The following is a 20337-nucleotide window of genomic DNA, read 5'->3' as shown; positions in this document are numbered from 1 at the left end:
CGCACAACTTAAACATATTGTGCACACAATATAATATACTGTGCGCACCAAAATAATGTGGTGTGCGCCAAAAATTAGGAAAGCAGTTTTCCCTTGACCATGCATGACCTCATTTTATGGATCATTGAAGGTTAAGTGTTCGTGGTTTAGACGTAAACTTAGATACCAAATGCAATAGTTCTTTTATATTTGGTTGTATGGAACGATTTTAATGTCTAAATGTCCACTTGACAGGTGTCATATGACCTTGACCTCAATTTGAGGGTTAAGTGGTCCGGCAAAGTAAAATATTTATGTTTTGGTGTATTTCTCGGATACTGTTAGCATTTAGTTAGATATTTGGGGTATGTATGTTTGTATGGTGTAATTATGTATCTTGCAGTAATATTAATCTGACCTTGATTCTTGTTTTGTCTGTTTTCAGATACTATAAGGAATAAGTGACCTGTATTTGTTTTATGGAATGATTGTAATGTAAATATATTTGTCTGGTCGGTATCATCTGACCTTGACTTTATTTTCATGGTTTGTTGGTCAATGTTAAATATGTCAGAATTTGTCTATAATTTTCAGATACGATAATAGAGGTATAGTTTAACTGTATTTTATGTACACAATAATTATAAGGCGCGCATGTCGTATAAGGTTTGTTTCTCAGATACATTTGGTTCTTCAATACACTAAGAAAATCCCGCACCCAAAGGCGTGCTTCAGCTGGTCCATAAACAAAATGGACGTCATACTAAACTTATTAAGTGTTTCTTGTTTCTTATAAAGATTACATTAGACCGTTGATTTTCACGTTTGAATGGTGTTACACAAGTAATTTTGGGGATCCTTTATAGATTGCTGTTCGGTGTAAGCCTTAGCTACGTGTTAAAGACCGTACTTTGACCTATAATGGTTTACTTTTCCCTTCCGTTAGGTGTTGAGTATCATACCATCATAAAAAATATGAGAAGAATATAACCCGTATTTGTATGAGCTATGGTGTATATGTATATTGTTGTCTCATTGACAATCGCATCGATCGCGATCAATCGGGCCACAAATTTTTGAATAAAAATGATGCCCCAAAACGGAACATATTTGGAAAAAATGAATCATAATTGTTTTGTATGTTTTCGAAATATTCCACTGAGGCATACATGTTCATTGACTATTCTTAATCAGAATAAAACTATAACTTGACCTGAAACATTTGTACACAACTATTAAACATATTAAATCATAAGACGCATACTGTTCTATATCGGGAGCTTGTTATTAAGTGATTGTCGTTTTTTGGTGTGGTTCATATTTGCTTATCGATTTGGTAGAGCCTGCGACTTATGTCGCAGAATGCTCGACATAGAGATAGAAATCCAGCGGCGGTGGCGGCGGCGTTAGCTATCTTCTTTAAAGCTTTATATTTAAAAAGGTGGATGACCTGGATTCTTCATACTTTGTCTATAGATGCCTCATGTTACGAAGTTTCCGTCAATCACATGTCCAATGTCCTTGGCCTCATTTAAGGGGTGTTCGCGGGTATAAACCAATTTTTTTTCTTAATATAGGATTTCGCTATATTTTTCTAAAAATGAGCTTCATCTTATACTAAATCGAAAAAAAAAAAAAAAAATGAAAAAAAATGGGGTCACCGTTCATTTACGCTCACAATTTGCCTTCGAAAGACGCATACATTTTTGTAAAAGTGCTTTTTTCTGTTGAACTAATAGGTGAAATATAGGTAATATCGAAATAAAAAAGAACTAAATTACAGAAATCGCTAAAATTTTACAATAATTTAGTTTAAGTACAGCTTATTTGAAAGTAACAATAACAAAAAATATAGGTCACCGATGAGTTCAAAAAGATATTTCAATTTTAATGCCAAAAAATGGCATTTTTGCACCAAAGGGAGATAATTTGAAGCTTTTTCAATGATACATACATTTTAAAAGTCATCTGGGGCCTAAACGAATTGATTTATTTGAATGATTTTTGTACCATATGATAAAGTAAAAACTAATAAGGTAATAGATAAGATTTGTAATGAAAATAGAAATGTTTAATTTTTTTCTGAATCTTTATACCCTCGACCCTCCTTAAATCGTTCAGTGACAACTTGAAAAAAAAGTTTATATTTTTTTTAATGTTTAATTCTCTCTAATTTTAAGTAAAAGGATAACTTTATCTATTATATGTGTACCTTGCAAGGTCATCATGCCCGTCAGACAGTTTTCACTTGACCTCGACCTCATTTCATGGATCAGTGAACAAGGTAAAGTTTTGGTGGTCCAGTCCATATCTCAGATACTATAAGCAATAGGTCTAGTATATTCGGTGTATGGAAGGAATGTAAGGTGTACATGTCCAACTGGCAGGTATCATCTGACCTTGACCCCATTTTCATGGTTTAGTGGTTATAGTTTTAAGTTTATGTATTTTGGTCTGTTTTTCTTATCTGTATGCAATAGGTCTACTATATTTAGTGTATTGAATGATTGATTGTAAGGTGTACATGTCTAGCTGGCAGGTGTCATCTGACCTTGACCTCATTTTCATGGTTCAGTAGTCAAAGTTAAGTTTTTGAGTATTCGTTTTTTTTTCTTATACTATCTGCAATAGGTCAACTATATTTGGTGCATGGAATTATCTTATGAACTATATCATGTATATGTCAGTCGAGCAGATTTTATTTGACCTTGACCTCATTTTCACGGTTCATTAATCAGTGTAAAGGTTTTGTGTTTTTGTCTTCTTTTCTTAAACTATAAGCAATATGTCGACTATAGTTGTTGTACAGAAGAATTGTTAGCTGTACATGTCTGCCTGGTATGGTTCATCTGACCCTGACATAATTTTCATGATTCATTGGTCAATGTTTAGTTTTCTTGGTTAATGTAAATTTTATGTGACTGTTGTAATACATCTGTATATTTAGGACTATCATTTTAATATCAATGATAAAAAAAAGAAGGCGAGACATTTCAGCGTGTGCACTCTTGTGTTAAAATCATTTCGGGCCTTTTATAGTTTGCTGTTTGGTGTGAGCCAACGCTCCGTGATGAAGACCATACTATTAACAATAATTGTTAACTTTTAATAAATTATGACTTTGATGGAGAGCTGTCTTATTGGCACTCATATTGCATCTGCTGATTTATATATGTACTCAGTTTTATCTTTTATTTGATCACAACTTAATGGTGAATTTCTTAGACTGAACACACACATCACATTTCAATAACGAACAGTACATTTTAAGTCAAAACCGTATTTAATCTTGATCAAACATAGTCATATTAAAACAAACTTGTACGTGTAACGGACGTAAAGACTTTTAAATAAAATGACCATCTCCATCGTTGATGGAGCATAACAAAATCAAAGTCGTGAATTGAGAAACATGCCAGTCTTGTGTCAATCAACTTAAACAAATCTTGAGATTTTCAGACATAAAGTATAATGCATAAGTGCAAATAGTAGTTTTATATTTGGTACATGAAAACAGGTAAAATCATATTATCAACGTCGACATAAGATCGATAGTGTCCTCGCTGTATTGCCAAGTCTGTTTCAAACCGTTCCAATAAACTATGATAGAAAGTGGAGGCTTCAAACGAATCTGTTGGTCAAGTTTCAGACGAAATAAACGTAACTTCTTCAGTATTCATGACAAGGAGTCGATACAAATGTACTAATGATTTTTTGCTAGAGTATTTTCATGTATTCTAGCCCCATTGCAAAAGAAAACCTTATGCATTTCTCCATTATGTCACAATAAAAAGGAGACATTGAAGCCCCGTACCATGTGTAAAGTTAGAGAATTTAACGCACACTATATCATTTTGTGCGTACAATATATTTAATTTGTGTGCACAATATGTTTAAGTTGTGCGCACAATATATTTAAATTGTGCGCACAATATATTATTTTGTGCGCACACTGTTTGTTTTTCTTTGCATGTCCCTAGCGGGGCTCCAAACTATATTTTTATACTTTATACTGTTGAAGTTAATCTTCTGGTTTCTGTGTAGTGTTTTGCAGATATAGAAATAAGGAGCTTTAAAGGGAGCCAACACTTAGTCATGAGAACGTTTATTAGCATGATAATATTGTGCCGTCAAACTAAATTTATAGCTGTAAAATATTTAAAACAGACGACATCTTTAGTTTTTGATGTTGGTTGTTTTTGGGCAACATATTTCCTCAAGTTTGAATTGTAAGTTATTTTTCTTCATCATTCTATGATAACAATATTATATAATAAACATTATTGATACCTCTTCAACCCTTTTGTATCCCTCTTAAGAAGATTAATATCACATAGGTTTTTAATGAAAACTTCCTACTCCCGGATACGACCTTTTGCGAAAAACATAACTATGCATTTCAAAATGACAGCATGTCACATGAAGATTACGCCAAGAATTGGATAATATTTTCGCTTTTCCAAGTCATAATGACACTTTAATAGCGTTTTAATGTTTTTGAAACAGATGGGATGTTGTTTTTATACAAATGTTAAAACTACATGAACGGTGATCATTTATTATAAAGATAAGAAACATTGTTCGAATAAGACTCATTAAAATACCAATCATTTGAAAATTATTTTGTCCTGCGAAAAGATATACTTCTAGTTCAACAATGAAATATAACATTTTCTTCTTTGTGATTGTGATTATTTCATTTCGAGAATGTCATTCATGGTGCAGAGCGGAGCAAGTTTCAGGTAGTTAGTTTTGTTATATACATATGTGCTTTCGAATATTAATTAGAAACAAGTGTAACTAATCAATCTATCTTATTTATCTAAAATGTTATGAATAACTTAAGTCGGCAATGTGAAAACATGTCACCGTTAATTAATATAAATGTAAATAAACTTCTCTAATAAAAATTTAAAATAATAACTGAATATTTTTTGAGTGTTTAATATGCGTGTATAATTCTTTTCTTAAAGATTAATTTAATAATATGGACATTCATTACTTTTCTAGTGCTGTAAATTTGCCAAAAGAAAACTACATCTGTAATTGAGTCTTCGTCTGAATATTAAAACTGATTTAAGGTTTATCACATGATAGATCAATATAATACATAAGAACTGGAACTCAGAATAAGTATAAAAATTTTAACTAAATGTTGGGCCTCATACACAGGAAAATACTTATCTAATACCAAAGCTATAACAAATTTTCAAGCACAAGGGTCACATGGTTATAGAAGATATGTGTTGTTTTATTCGACACGGCAGTAAACACCTTGAAAAAGTGGGTGTCCTTTTGGCTATGCGGGATGTATAATATGTAGTCGATATGCAGCACCTACCTGGTACAATTTTTGTTAGATAATTCCCGTGGTAAACATGCATGAAATATTTGCCACTTTCGTAAAGCAAACAAACACTCAATAAATCAATCGAAATTTTCAGTTAAGATTTGTCTGTGAAAGTGGGCTATGATGAACGAAAATCTATGACTAACGGGACCATTCAAACTTCCCAATTACGAATTTTCTATTTCTCAGCAGTAACATACACTAATACATATCGTATGGATTTACATATTTCAGTTGATATGTTATGCTCGTGCGTCTGGCGTACTTAATTATAATCCTGGTACTTTTGATAACTATTCACACCACTGGGTCAATGCCACTGCTGGTGGACGTTTCGTCCCGGAGGGAATCATCAGCCCAGTAGTCAACACTTCGGTGTTGACATGAATATCAATAATGTGGTCATTTTTATAAATTTCCTGTTTACAAAACTTTGAATTTTTCGAAAAACTAAGGATTGTTTTATGCCAGGCATTAATATTATATTATCGGGGCCTTTTATAGCTGACTATGTGGTGTGGGCTTTGCTCATTGTTGAAGGCCGTACGATGACCTATAGTTGTTAATTTCTGTGTCATTTTGGTCTTTTGTTGATAGTTGTTTCATTCGCAATCATACCACATCTTCTTTTTTATATAGATTACCCTAGCCGTATTTGGCACAACTTTTTGGAATTTAGGATCCTCAATGCTCTTCAACTTTGTAATTGTTTGGCTTTATAAATATTTTGATATGAGCGTCACTATGAGTCATATGCAGACGAAACGCGCGTCTAGTGTACTAAATTATAATCCTGGTACCTTTAATAACTATTTTCCCTATACGGATTTCATGTACAGGTATATACGCAGCAACTGAGCCAACAGAGTTATTAAAAGGAAAGATTAAAAACGACATCCAGTAAATTTTATGGACACCATCATGAATTGGTTGATCTATACGATATGTCTGTTTCTAAAGTAGCTAGACATTTTTACCAAGTAATGGATTGTGGTTTACCATCTTTGTCGTTTGTTTTTTTTTAGGTAGCGAGCGTGACCTATTACTTTTTTGTTGAGTGTGAATTTGCATTGCTATTAGACATGTATCGGTATTTGTACATCCAACATTCATGTATTTAGTTTAGAAGTTTTATTTGTTATTATGATTTGATATTGTTTTATGTCTTATATTTTGTGGTTTTAATTCTACTTTTGTTTCTCTATGTATGTAAATAAAGGCAACAGTAGTATACCGCTGTTCAAACTCATAAATCCATGGACAAAAAACAAAATCGGGGTAACAAACCAAAACTGAGGGAAACGCATAAATATAAGAAGAGAACAACGACACAACATTACAATGTAACTAACACACACAGAAACGGACCAAGCATCAGACAAAATCCCACGAGAATAACAAATATAACATCAAAACCAAATACATGAATTTGGGATAGACAAGTACCGTGACACGTCTTATCGCAATGTCAATTTACACTCAAAAATAAGAGAAAACAAACGGTAAATATGATTAATCACCTATTTTATTTAGATGATTTTGTAGTTTTTATAGCAACTATGTGCATATGATTATTTGTGTTTCAGCAGTTTGATGCAGAAGAAAATAATGGATAATTGGTATACAACTAGTAGAAAATATGCCAAAAAAAAGTAAAATCACAAAAATACTTAACTCCGAGGAAAATTCAAAACGGAAAGTCCCTAATCAAATGGCAAAATCAAAAGCTCAAATACACAAAACGAATGGATAACAACTGTCATATTCCTGACTTGGTACAGTTACTGCTCACACAATTTATTCACAAAACAACATTTTAAACCAATTTTAGACTGGAGAACTATTCGTACATATATTAATTTAGAAATTAAATTAAATAAACTCATCATAGATATCAGGATTTATATTTTGTATTAAGGCCAGACGCGCATCAGTGACGTTCTTATCATAAACAGTTTATAAGGCCGAATAAAGTACGAAGTTGAAGAGGATCAAGGACCAAAATTCCTAGAAGTTTTGCAAAACACGATTCTTAGTACTTTTGTTTTCGAATATCAATGTGACGATCAATGTTAAACCAAATGTGCGTCTTCAGTTCTTCCTGCTACTTAAACTAGAGATAAAGATGGTACTATGTGAGTTTTGAATTTTTAGTTTAAAGGAAAGCTACACGTAATCTCTATTCAGGCAATAAATGCATGGGTTGAAGGAAATGGATTATGGACGTAACTCTGAAAATCTAAAACCATTTATACCCATACACTACATCTTACATTTTATTCAATTTAATTTCGTGTTATATATATATAATGTAATTTGATTAATAAAGGTTTGTTTTTCTTTTTAGAAAATTCCTTGGGTTGTTATTATGAAGGTAACTTCATACGAAAAGGCCAGACTATCAGCCTTTTTCCACAGTGTGTAAAGTGTACTTGTTCTAAAACAACATTGTCATGCTGTTCGTAAGTCTTTACACTCATCGACTCTATTATCAAAAATCTTGCAATTAAAAATAATCACAAGTCATAACTTACAAGTGAAAAGTAAACTCACAAAAATACTCCATTCAAAACGGAAAGTACATCCTTAATCGATGGCAAATCAACAGCTCAAACACATCAAACGAATTGATAAAAACTGTCATATTCCTGATTTGGTACAGGCATTTTCTTACGTAAAAAATGGTGGATTTAATCTGGTTTTATAGCTAACTCAATTGATTTTGTAAAGGGTCGCATGATAGTTAACTATTATAGTTTTGATAATCTTAATTTTATGGATAAGAAAATGCTGTTTTTGTTTTACTTACCGACAGTTAATAAACCATTAATTATCTATTTGCAACTGGGCTTAAACAAGTCGTATATAGTTTTTGGATGAAGAGTTGTCTCATTGTCACTCCTGTCGTTTGTTTTCTCCTACATTTGAGTGTGAATTCACATTACTATAAGACGTGTCACGGTACTTTTCTATCCCAAATACATGTATTTGCTTTTGATGTTATATTGGTTATTCTCATCGGATTTTGTCTAATGCTTAGTCCGTTGCTGTGTGTGTTACATTTTAATGTTGTGTTGTTATTCTCTTCTTATATTTAATGCGTTTCCCTCAGTTTTAGTTTGTTACCCCGATTTTGTTTTTTGTCCATAGATTTATGAGTTTTGAACAGCGGTATACTACTGTTGCCTTTATCTGTCACATCTTTTTATTACTACTCTTGTATTTGGATTTCTAAATAAATTGGGGATTTTACTGACCTATATTTTAAGCATTTGTGGAAATTTACTATCTGTGTTCCAATAGTTTAATAAACACGTTCTTGGTTTATTCATGTATGGCATTTATGAACCTGTTAAAAACTATATATTACGTTTTTAAATAATTATCTGGATTATGACAGAATATTTTAAAAAATAAAATACATGATATTTCATTCAAAAAAGGATAGTAACAATTCAGATTTGTAACAATAAATGTATAATATAAAACAGTAAAAGTAAAATCAGCTAAAGCTTTTTTTCTAATTCAAACCAATTTGTAATGTTAAGAATTTCAAAACCAGACCATTAACGAGTAAAAGAAATACAAAAAAATAATAATCTAATGATAAAACAACAAATATAGAAATATGAACATATGATATGATTGCAAAATGCAAATGAAAACTCTCTACTTAAGGCCACATCATTTATTAGTTTGAACCGTCCGAAAAAGTTTCAACAATGAACAAAACCAATACTACATAGCAAGCTATAAAAGGCACCAACGTGACAAATGCAAAACAATTTATATGAGAAAACAAACAGCCTGATTTATATATAGAACAATAAACGAAAACAAATATGATATACTGTAACAAATGACAAACAATGGAATACTGGTTCCTGCTTGGGAGAGGCAAATACAGAATGTGGATGGTTAAACATTTTCAGGGCCCTAAATTTTCATTTTTAAAGAGATTTGTATAACGATATAAGAACATTCAAAGCCCCAAAACGACTAAAAACATTAAAACACGTTAAGTATAGATTTAAGAATACTCGTAGCTATTGATAGTTATCATAGGTACCAGGATTAAAATTTAATACGCCGGACGCGCGTTTCGTCTACATTTGACTCATCAGTGACGCTAAGATCAAAATAGTTATGAAGCCAAACAAGTACAAAGTGGAGGAGCACTGAGGACCCAAAATTCCAAAAAGTTGTGCCAAATACGGCTAAGGCACAGTCGCATGAAGATTTTATAATTAACGAAAAAATGGGGGAAATGAAATATTTTTAGTAGTAATATATAGAATAATATTTTTCCATATAATACTACTAAAAATATTTTGTTTCACCCATTTTTTATATTATTCTATAAAATACTACTAAAATTATTTTATTTCCCCCATTTTTTCGCTATATTTATGAAATTTTCAGGCGACTGTGGCTAAGGTAATCTATTCCTGGGATGAAAAATCTTTAGTTTTTCGAAAAATTCAGAGTTTTGTCAACAGAACATTTATAAAAATGACCATATAATTGATATTCATGTCAACACAATGATAGCCATTTCAAAACCAATAAAGACAAACAAAATAAAACTATGTATCTAAAATAAAAATATTCATCATTACATACCCAATGGATTTAGTTGAAAGACTGCATAAACAGTCAAAGAAAAATATGATATTGTGACATGCCAACATATATGTATCAACAGAATATAGGATAACATTATTTTCATAAATTATTGTGAACTGTTTTTTTCAATTTATTTCGTCTTAATAGAAAAAAAAAAGATTTTTGATGTTTATAACTTTTCCATATGCTTTATAATAATAATACAAAGCAAATTTCATGAGTGTCTTGAACTGTGATAATTTGAAATATATACATTAAAAAATTTGAAGAAAAACCCAAAGGGAGAATCGAAACTCTTCAGTGAAATTCAGCTACAAAATCCTAGCAAATTAGATAACGGAAAGAAGAAAAACGAAAAAGAAAAACAAACAAGCACCGTCTACAAAACACTACCCAAAAATATTAAGACTATGCAATACAACTCCTTCCGAAAGGTAGACTGATTCTACTCAATGTGTTGGATATCCATCGTTTCAAGTCTACATTTTTTTAATACAACTTGTATTTATATATAGACCATGATCAACGTCTATTCAAACAATATATGGAAAATAAAAATTGTAAAAAGAAATTTGAATGTATATATCATTGTAGAATAGGCATTGAAATTACAAGCGTGGGGCCAGAATGTAAAATTATTCAGGAAGAATGTGGTCAACGAGCAGTTTTGAGGTCGGATAGCAGTAAAGAATGCACTTCAATAGGTGGAGCAGTTGGCAAGTAAACCAGTGTGATTCTTATTCATTATTGGTGGAAGCGTTGTGGTATTTTGGAATTAAACCATGTTCCAGACCGTATGACATTATTACATTATATATATATATAATGTATATATTAAAGGAGAACTTGTATAGTTTTGTTGGAATATATTTTTTAATCATGACAATTAATTCGTTTGATATGTTTTATCATTTGAATTTTCCATTTGATTAGGGACTTTCCGTTTTGAATTTTCCTCTGAGTCAAGTAATTTTGTTATTTTACTTTTTATAACAGTAACCTCACAAATTTGTTCTTTCCTCAGACGTGTGCCCCATCTTATATTGTTCCATATACGTGTAACATCTTTATCTTTCACTTTTCAAAGCTTTGTCCTTTTCAGCAAGTGATGCTCTGTGTGTTGATATCCGAATTAACAAAATGTCTCCAAGGAAACATTATGTTGGATGTAAAATAAATCTATAGTTTATATATTCGAATCAAATTGATATCAGTTTAGGCCACTGGAAATTGTATAAGTGTTTACATGAGATTGTTGATAAGCCCAATTAATATTACTTTCTATTTTTTTGGTATTGCTTAATAATTTAATTTTGGATGTAACGCGTCTTCTGATTGGCTGACGTTATTTTGTTATGAGCCCATAGACATAATTTAGTCATGTGACCGTGACGTCATCAACGTTTTTTCGTGGTTTTCTACGGTTTAAAATGGAATTTAGAATTAAATTATAAAAAATGACTGTAATATTTTTTCTGTCTATTCGAAATAACATAAAAAATATTACAGTCATTCCTTAATTAGTGAAAGCTGTCCGAATGGTCTTCTCCTATCTCAATATACACATATTAATCAAAAGGCTTTTTGGTGGTTCGTCCAATAAGTAACATAGCTTTGGACACGAAACGTTTAAATTGATCCGAGAACTCTAAGATCCTGGACTACATATATTTGGTGTATTTATTTTGCTTTAACACCTTCCTTGACAAAATAATTACGACGTTTTGACTTTTTTGTTGTTGTATCTATGATGAAGTTCGTTTAAACGTCTGCGTCAATACCACTGATGGTAAATACCAGTCCAATAGTCAGCACTTTTGTGTTAACATGAATTATCATTAAAATGATCACAATTACAAACATCAAAAAACTTGCGAAATACTAAGGATTGTCTACGACAAGATTAGATTATCTTAGTTGATGGTTTTTTTTCTTCGTGTCTTCAATACTCTTCAACTTTGTACCTTATTTTTATTTATTTTTTTGTTTCAAGCGTCACCGATGAGTCTTTTGTAGACAAACCTTGCGTATGCATTACTCAATTTTTATTCAGATAATTTTGATGAGTTTATTACTTCGTAGGTCTAATTTTTGAATTCTGCCAAAACGTTTAATTCCATTATATTTTAGTAATACCTTTTCTGCATCCATTGACATTCATCTTCCAAGAGATCGAATAAAAATGTATGCATTTCACCCCTTTTTCTATTTTCTTAGGCATGATATTTTGACCCCTCAACCATGCAAAATTAGTGAAACCCCTCGTGTTATAAGTCAACGTTTAAATTGAAATATCTATTGCTCCAATAAGTATCTTGAACGCAAAATAAAATTGGAAAATATTGTTCAATACTTTAACATAGCCATGGTATTTTTGATTTTTTGCACTAGTTTAAAAGTTGTAACAATAAGTATCATGAAATAAAACAAAATTTGAAAGCTTCTATTTCTCTTTTTTGAATGAAAAACACATTTTTGTAGTTTTAAAAGAGTTCATAACACTTGTTTTGAGCAATGATATTTTGCCGTTAATGTTGCACCAGCCACTAATTATTTCCAACTTTTGAAAGGTTAAAACGACAAACACCGCCTCGTCCAGGGAAGATCAAACAATCAGTTATTTTATTTATTAATATTACTTTTACTGTTAAGTCTGTTGTGATGTACATTTGACGTGACTCTGTACTTATGTATCCCGTCATACTTTGAACCAAACAATTACTTCATTTATTATCATTACTTTTACTGTTAAGTCTGTTTTTTGTTATATCTATTTTACGCGGCTCTAATTTTATGTCTACCTGTGCGAATTTCAAACGCGCAATTTTACACCAGTACTTAAAACCTTCCATCCTTTATGGGTGGATTTTACATAGATAAATGAAATCGTATAATATAAGCAAAATGAGGATGTTAAATTTGATGTTTGCCTTTTTGTGCTTCTTGGTTACATTTGTTTTTTTTATAGTGATTAAGATGATAACACAATGCTGACTGTTGTACCCCTATTTTTGACATTTTTACCTATTGTGTCCTTTTAGTTTTGTTCACGCATCGTTGATAATATAATGGAATTTGATGCGACTGTCATAATAGTGAGAGGTTTAGCTAGCTATAAAACCAGGTTCAATCCACCATTTTCTACATAAGAAAATCCCTGTACCATGTCAGGAATATAACAGTTGTTATCCATTCGTTTGATGTGTTTGATCTTTTGATTTTGCGATTTGATTGGGGACTTTCCTTTTTGAATTTTCATCGGAGTTCAGTATTTTTGTGATTTTACTTTTTCAGTCGTCACAGTTGCTTCAGTCATTATAGATGAATTTAGGATTAATCTTGGAGTTAGCCGAACCAGTAACTAAACAAGGTCCAAAATCCAAAGTATATGGTTTTAATTAAATAAATAACAGAATTTTGAATGTACAAAGACTAGGAAACTTTATATATTTACGTCAGACATGGATAGTCCAACTTAACTTTAAACAGTTGGCAACTACTCTTAAGCTGGAAGAAGTTTGATGTTCTAATTTTTGTAGATTTTTCACTACAATCTATACATTTATAGACCTATTTTTACAAATTCTTAATTTATTGTATCTCTAGAATATAAATGTAGTACATTATATTTATCATATTCAGAATTCCTTCTAAACGTCATAAGCAGTCTGAGCAAGCCATTTCTTGTGCAATGCAAAAAAGGTGTCGACAGGCTGAAGAATCATACGTGTTCATGAAAAGATATCATAACAGTGATGCACAAACTCATTATTAATTAAATATTCGTTAAATGACCTTAAACTATTTTGTACCAAGTCAAGAATATGGCAGTTGTTATCTTAAAGTTCGTTTCTATGTATGTTGTATGCTATTTGTTTGTTTTTTTTGTGCATCAATTTCCTGTTGTTTCGTTGTTTTCCTAATCCAAGTTAGGAATATGACAGTTGTTATCCATTCGTTTGATATGTTTGAACTTTTGATTTTGCCATTTGAGTTGGGACTTTCCTTTTTGAATTTTCCTCGGAGTTCAGTATTTTTGTGTTTTTACTTTTATAGTTGATATGTTGTCCTCGGTTTTAGTTTGTAACCTGGATTTGTTTTATCTTCTATCGATTTAGGACTTTTGAACAGCGGTATGCTACTGTTGCCTTTATATATATGAAGCTATATAAACTACATCACCGTAAACATCAATATATATGACATCCCGTTATCTACATCGTTTCGACAGGAAGAGCCAAAACGTTTAAAGAAAATATGTGTATCTATAACAAAAACTAAGAAATGTGTTAGGTAAATTGTGTACCAACTATTTGTATTGTGGCGGTCCCTGTCATTTGACTTTGATCTTTTTTTAACCTCTATGTATCTTTTTATCCTTCTTGATTTTTACAATCTTCGTTACATTGAAATACACATATTTAAAACTATTGTACTAGTATATTAAATTCAACTTAGGTCAATCAAAACACTAATATATTAACATAAGCGGTATTTTTTACCTTGGCATATATGTGGGAGTAGTTATCAAAGGTACCAGGATTATAATTTAGTACGCCAGACGCGCGTTTCGTCTTCATAAGACTCATCAGTGACGCTCAAATCAAAAATATTTATAAACCCAAACAAGTACAAAGTTGAAGAGCATTGAGGAGGAGGCTTGGCTAGTCATAAAACCAGGCTCAACAAAATATTCTGTCTTAAAATGTTCTGCCAGGAATAAGGCAATTGTTTCCAAATAGTTCAGTGTATCTGCCGTTCCGTTGTATATTCTTATAGTTGATGTGTTCCCTCGGTTTTTATTTGTGACCTGGATTTGTTTTAGCTCAATCGATTTATGAATATTGAACGGCGCTTTTGTTTTTATGATAAATGTATTGAAATTTCAGTGGTCGAATCAGGTTAATTTGGATGATATTGCTTTTAATTGGCAATTTGTATATTTGTCCGTTATCTTACTGCCTGATATTTGTTACGATCATGGACAGTACTTGATACTCGGAAATATTTGGCAATGACATCACTTATCAATCCAGCAACAACACATCTTCAGGTTCACTCCCGTTAATGTATCAAAGAAATGCATGACGACACACTGTCGATAAAAAGAATAATGAATGTTTTAAAAATGATGAGTAACGGAGACATAACACTAAAAAGGGCCAATACTTGGTAAGGCAACATAACGTTGCGATGTGCATTGTGTTTAAATGTAATATCAGTTTTAGTTCTATTATAATCTTAATTCAATCCTATTTCTATCTTATTTTTTAGAAATAATTTTTCAAATATGACGTCATATTTGTGCTGTTTCAGCAATTCAAATGTCTGCATGACGTAATATTGTATCTTTTCAACACTTCGTATGTGACGTCATGGTTATGATTTTTTGCGTTCAGGCCTGGTTTGTCACTGAGTCGGGTGTGTCTATTTTCTGTGTTGGTCTTCAATGCATTATGTATTATGGTTTTGTTTTCTGTAATTAGTTAACGTCAGTTTGACCATGTAAATCTTTTATATTCATTTGATAAAATTTACTGTTTGCAATAGCATAAATTGTTCTATATAATAAGGATGTTTTTATCACAAGCAAAAAAACCCTAGCCGTATTTGGCACAACCTTTTTCAACTTTTGATCCTCAGAGCTGTACAGCTTTGTCCTCCTTTTTTTGACTTTCGAACTTTTATATCTGGGCGTCGCTGGTGGGTCTTGTTTGGACGAGTCGCGTTTTTGACGTAATGAATTTTAAACCTGATGCCTTTTGTTATCTATTATTCATGTGTTTCTATGCCTAATACGTTCTGCTATTTATTTGTATTGTAGTCCTATATTATTATGTTGTCATTTTAATGTTATATTTAACAGTGCCATCAAAGTGCGAGGTTTGGCATGCCACAAAACCAGGTTCAACCCACCATTTTTTTCTTTAAAAATGTCCTGTACCAAGTCAGGAAAATGGCCATTGTTATATCATAGTTCGTTTCTGTGTGTGTAACATTTTTACGTTGTGTTTCCGTTGTGTCGTTTGTTTTCTCCTATTTTTGAGTGTTAATTCACATTACTATAAGACGTGTCACGGTACTTTTCTATCCCAAATTCATGTATTTGGTTTTGATGTTATATTGGTTATTCTCATCGAATGTTGTCTAATGCTTAGTCCGTTGCTGTGTGTGTTACATTTTAATGTTGTGTCGTTGTTCTCCTCTAATATTTAATGTTGTGTCGTTGTTCTCCTCTAATATTTAATGCGTTTCCCTCAGTTTTAGTTTGTAACCCCGATTTTGTTTTTTGTCCATAGATTTATGAGTTTTGAACAGCGGTATACTACTGTTACCTTTATTTAATAGCATGACTATATTAAGGGGGTACAGGAACACATAAGGGAGTTGATTCTACAAAGACACCTGACTTTTTAATCACATGCCAACATACATCTGATGAGAGGATTGTCTCATTGACACTCATATCACACCTTCTTATATCTATATAAAAATTCTAAGCTGCCAAGTTTTGACGCAGACGACATGTTTAGCCTTTGCTATTAATTATTTTATGTGTAATACATTGGAACAGTTTTAAAAAAGTTTCAATTACAGCATGTCACAAGAAGATTAGACCAATAACTGTATCGTATTTCCGCATTCTCAAGGTAAGATGACATATTAATATCGTTTTAATGATAAAGAAACAGATGGAATAATTTTTTTTAAAATAAAACAATATTAACGTTGATCATTTTTTATAATGTTATGACGAATTGTATGAATAAGTATATAAAAATCGCATATTTCAAAATACCAATCATTTGAAAAATATTTTTTCGAGCGCACAGACTTCTAGTTCAACAATGAAATATAACATCTTGTTCTTTATGGTTGTGATTCTTGCATTTAGAGAATGCTATTCTTGGTGTAAAGCAGAGTCAGTTTCAGGTAATGTTTTAATATAGAAATATACTGTTGAAAATTACCAGATCAATCTGATACCGATTTCCTTCATTTTGAATGGTAGAACTTACTTATCCGGTTATGTGGAACAATTCTCCGTTTACAAATGAGAATGAACTTCCATATTAAAACTTCAAAATTATAACTTTTGTAATTCATTTTTTTTTGCGGGTGTTTTATAAATAATAGTATTTCGTTTGAATTTAGATCATGGAAAATTGATTATTTTTTCTTTGTCAAAACAACTGCCTCTTTTATGGAGTGTTTGTTTGATTTTATAACTGATTTAGGGTTAATACCTGCTAGTTTGATTAAGCGTTAGGCTACATACACCGATAAATGGAAAATGGAAATCTATTTCCAACGCTATTCTAAATGGGGAATAGAAGTATGGTCACTTGTGGTTTTCATACATTCTCGTGGTTAGAATGCTTGATATAATTCCACTTTCATACAGTAAACAACTAATTTATCAATTAATCAATCTAAATTTTCAGCTTTGTTTTGTCTGTGGAAATCTTGTACATGTGTTTTATGTGGAAGTTTGTTAAACCACATCCAGCTCACGATGAACGTAGTCAAACAGAATGCTTAATATAACTCATTTAATAATGAAAGAAAAAGCACCGCTTAATTAAATTAGTCCAATGACAGCCTAAACACTGTGACATTAAAAAAAATAGAAAAATGATCTTATTTAATTCGAAATTATCTAACACCAGTGATGCATTTATTTCTTTCTAAAAAAAAAAACGTTTCTTCTCTTTTGGGGGACAAGGGGGTTGGAGGTGTGTGGGTTCGCCATGACAACTCTTATTTACAATGACATCAATATACTTATATAGAATTTGATAACATAATGATTATTAACATCAATAAAAACACACAGCAACGAGTCTACAGAAAACCTGTATAAAAATTTTAACATCGCATATTATCCATGTTAACTGGATTATAGAAAGTATGAAGTTTTGTCGCCTGTTATAACTAGCGACTACAAAAAATAAGAATCAAAACAAAAAAAGTAATTACGCATATTGTTGGTATACTTAAATATCAAGCATCTGCAAAAATATCAATTTTTTAAATATAGAAATGAAAATAATAGCAAGAAAATCTTCAGTAATTTTTTCTACGTAAACGAGAGATAAAGATATGACTATGGGGTTAAGCCGGACCTTTTATTGTTGACTATGTAGTACGTGCTTTGCTCATTGTTGAATGCCGACGGTGTACCAGTTTTTGATTTCTGTGTCATTTGATCTATTGTAGAGAGTTGTCTCATTGGCAATCATACCACATTTTTTTACTTGACAGAGCTTTGTTTTTCTTACAGAAAATTCCTACGGATGTTTCTATGAAGGTAACTTCATACGAAAAGGGGAGACCATTAGTTTTTTCCCACAATGCGTAAAGTGCAGTTGTTCTAAAAAAACGTTTTCCTGTTGTTCGTAAGTTTAAAACTCAACGACTCTTTTAACAAAAATCTGGCGATCAAAATTTCTCGCAAGTCATAACTTACAAACATTCTCACTCAATTAATATTTTGGTCACATAAAAACTATGAAAATCTGGAAACTCTAAATTTCACCGTCAACTGTCATCATCGATTTGCAACTGGACGTAAAGCAAATAACAAAAAATCAACTAGTCTTCTTGTATTCAAGTAGTTTTATTGAGATGATTTGGGGTTTTTGAGACACTGATGATGAATTGCAAAGTTTATATTAAAAAATATGCGGAAGAAACCAAAGGGAGAATCAAAACCACTAAGTGCAGATTCAGCAACAAATTATGGTGAAAAAAATGAGAAACGACGAAAAACAAACAATGGTCTATAAAAAACTAAATAAAAATATAAAGGGCTAATTTATACGAACCCTTCGGAAGATAGACGGATACTACTGAACATGTCAGTTACCCATTGTTTCAAACCAGTGATTATTTTCTAAATACAACTAGTATTCATATATTGTCCATGATAGCCGTTTATTCCTATGATATATGTAAGTAAAAATTGTGAAATAAATCTGTGTGTATATGTCATTTTAGAATAGGCATTGAAATAACAAGCGTGGGGCCAGAATGTAAAATTATTAAGGAGGGCTGTACTCAACGGGCGGTTTTGAAGTTGGATAGCAGTAAAAAATGTACTTCGGTTGCTGGAGTTGGCAAATAAACAAGTGAGCAATGATTCGTTATTGGTGAAAGTGTTGTGGTTGTACAGGATTAAAGTCATGTTTAAGTGTTTAAGAACAAGACAATTTTAACATTATAAATATATGTATAAGAATATATTAAAGAAGAAATTATATTGATTTTTTGGAATATATTTTAAGCATGAAAAGTAATTTACAACGGTGACCCGAAATATGTGTTCTTTCTTCAGACGTGTGCCCTGTCCTATATTGTGCCATATACGTCAAATATCTATGTTCGTTCTTTTTTCAAATCATTGTCCTTTTCATCAAGTTATGCTCTATGTGTTGATATCAGAATTAACAAAATGACATCACTGAAATATCATGTTTGTTGTAAAAAACATCATTAAGACTAGCTTGATATCATTGTTGATAAAGGCAGTACCAAACACAAAAATGCCGTTATTCCATTTGTTATGAATCTCCAAATTAAAATTTCAAAAGTTATTGTGTACATGGTATTAAATTTGTAAAAAGACACAAAGTTATAAAATTGTATCTTAAGTTTTTTCAATGAAAAGAGAAGAGTAAAGGAGTATCACAGTAAAGGGAGCCAAGAGTTGTTCAGTCAACGAAACATCAAATAGCACGACTATATTAGGGGGATACAATACACATAAGGGAGTTAACCCTTAGAAACTAGTTGAACGGTTTAATCAGTAACCAATCAAGTTTCTTAATGATGCCAATTTGTGTCTGTCAAACTGATATATGTCAAATTAAAATCTTCCTGTAAATTTTGTGGTCAAATGCATTGACTTTTGTCAACAGGTCAAAGTTGATATTTAGTCAAAATCAAATAAATTAAACGAACCACTATTGTTATTTAAAGTGTTTGGTAGCCTCTTAAACCGTCTTATCAAATTCAAGATGCAAAGTTTCGATGCCGACAACATCTTTATTTGTTTGCTATAAGTAATCTTATTTGTAATGCTTTTGTTCAGTTTTGATAAAGCTGCCTTTCTTGACAATTAGATGATTAAAATTTTTTATAACAAGCTTATTGGGAAACCTTTTAAACCTGACAAATGCCAGCCTCTGATAATTACAGCATGTCACAAGATTATACCAATAACAAGAATGCATTTCCGCATTCCCAAGGTAAAATGACATATTAATATTGTTTTAATGTGCTGAAAACAGAGGAATATCTTTTTACAAAAAAATAAATAATATTAACACTAATCATTTTTTATAATGCTAAGACGAATTGTACAAATAAGTATACAAAAT

At 31.4% G+C, this 20337-nt stretch overlaps 2 long non-coding RNA genes across 2 annotated transcripts; both read left to right on the top strand.

Moving 5' to 3' along the window:
- The first annotated feature begins 4558 nt into the window (after window positions 1-4558).
- Window positions 4559-11146, top strand: LOC143070864 (uncharacterized). Its single transcript, XR_012976747.1, has 3 exons — window positions 4559-4721; window positions 7677-7791; window positions 10550-11146. It is a non-coding gene; the product is annotated as an uncharacterized LOC143070864 (long non-coding RNA).
- A 5630-nt stretch (window positions 11147-16776) lies between these two features.
- LOC143070863 (uncharacterized) lies at window positions 16777-19143 on the top strand. The gene is made up of 3 exons (XR_012976746.1): window positions 16777-16888; window positions 18240-18354; window positions 18956-19143. It is a non-coding gene; the product is annotated as an uncharacterized LOC143070863 (long non-coding RNA).
- The last annotated feature ends 1194 nt before the right edge of the window (window positions 19144-20337 follow it).

Source organism: Mytilus galloprovincialis, chromosome 4, assembly GCF_965363235.1.
Source record: "Mytilus galloprovincialis chromosome 4, xbMytGall1.hap1.1, whole genome shotgun sequence".
Classification (NCBI taxonomy): Eukaryota; Metazoa; Mollusca; class Bivalvia; order Mytilida; family Mytilidae; genus Mytilus; species Mytilus galloprovincialis.
This window is presented reverse-complemented; position numbering and strand designations above follow the sequence as displayed.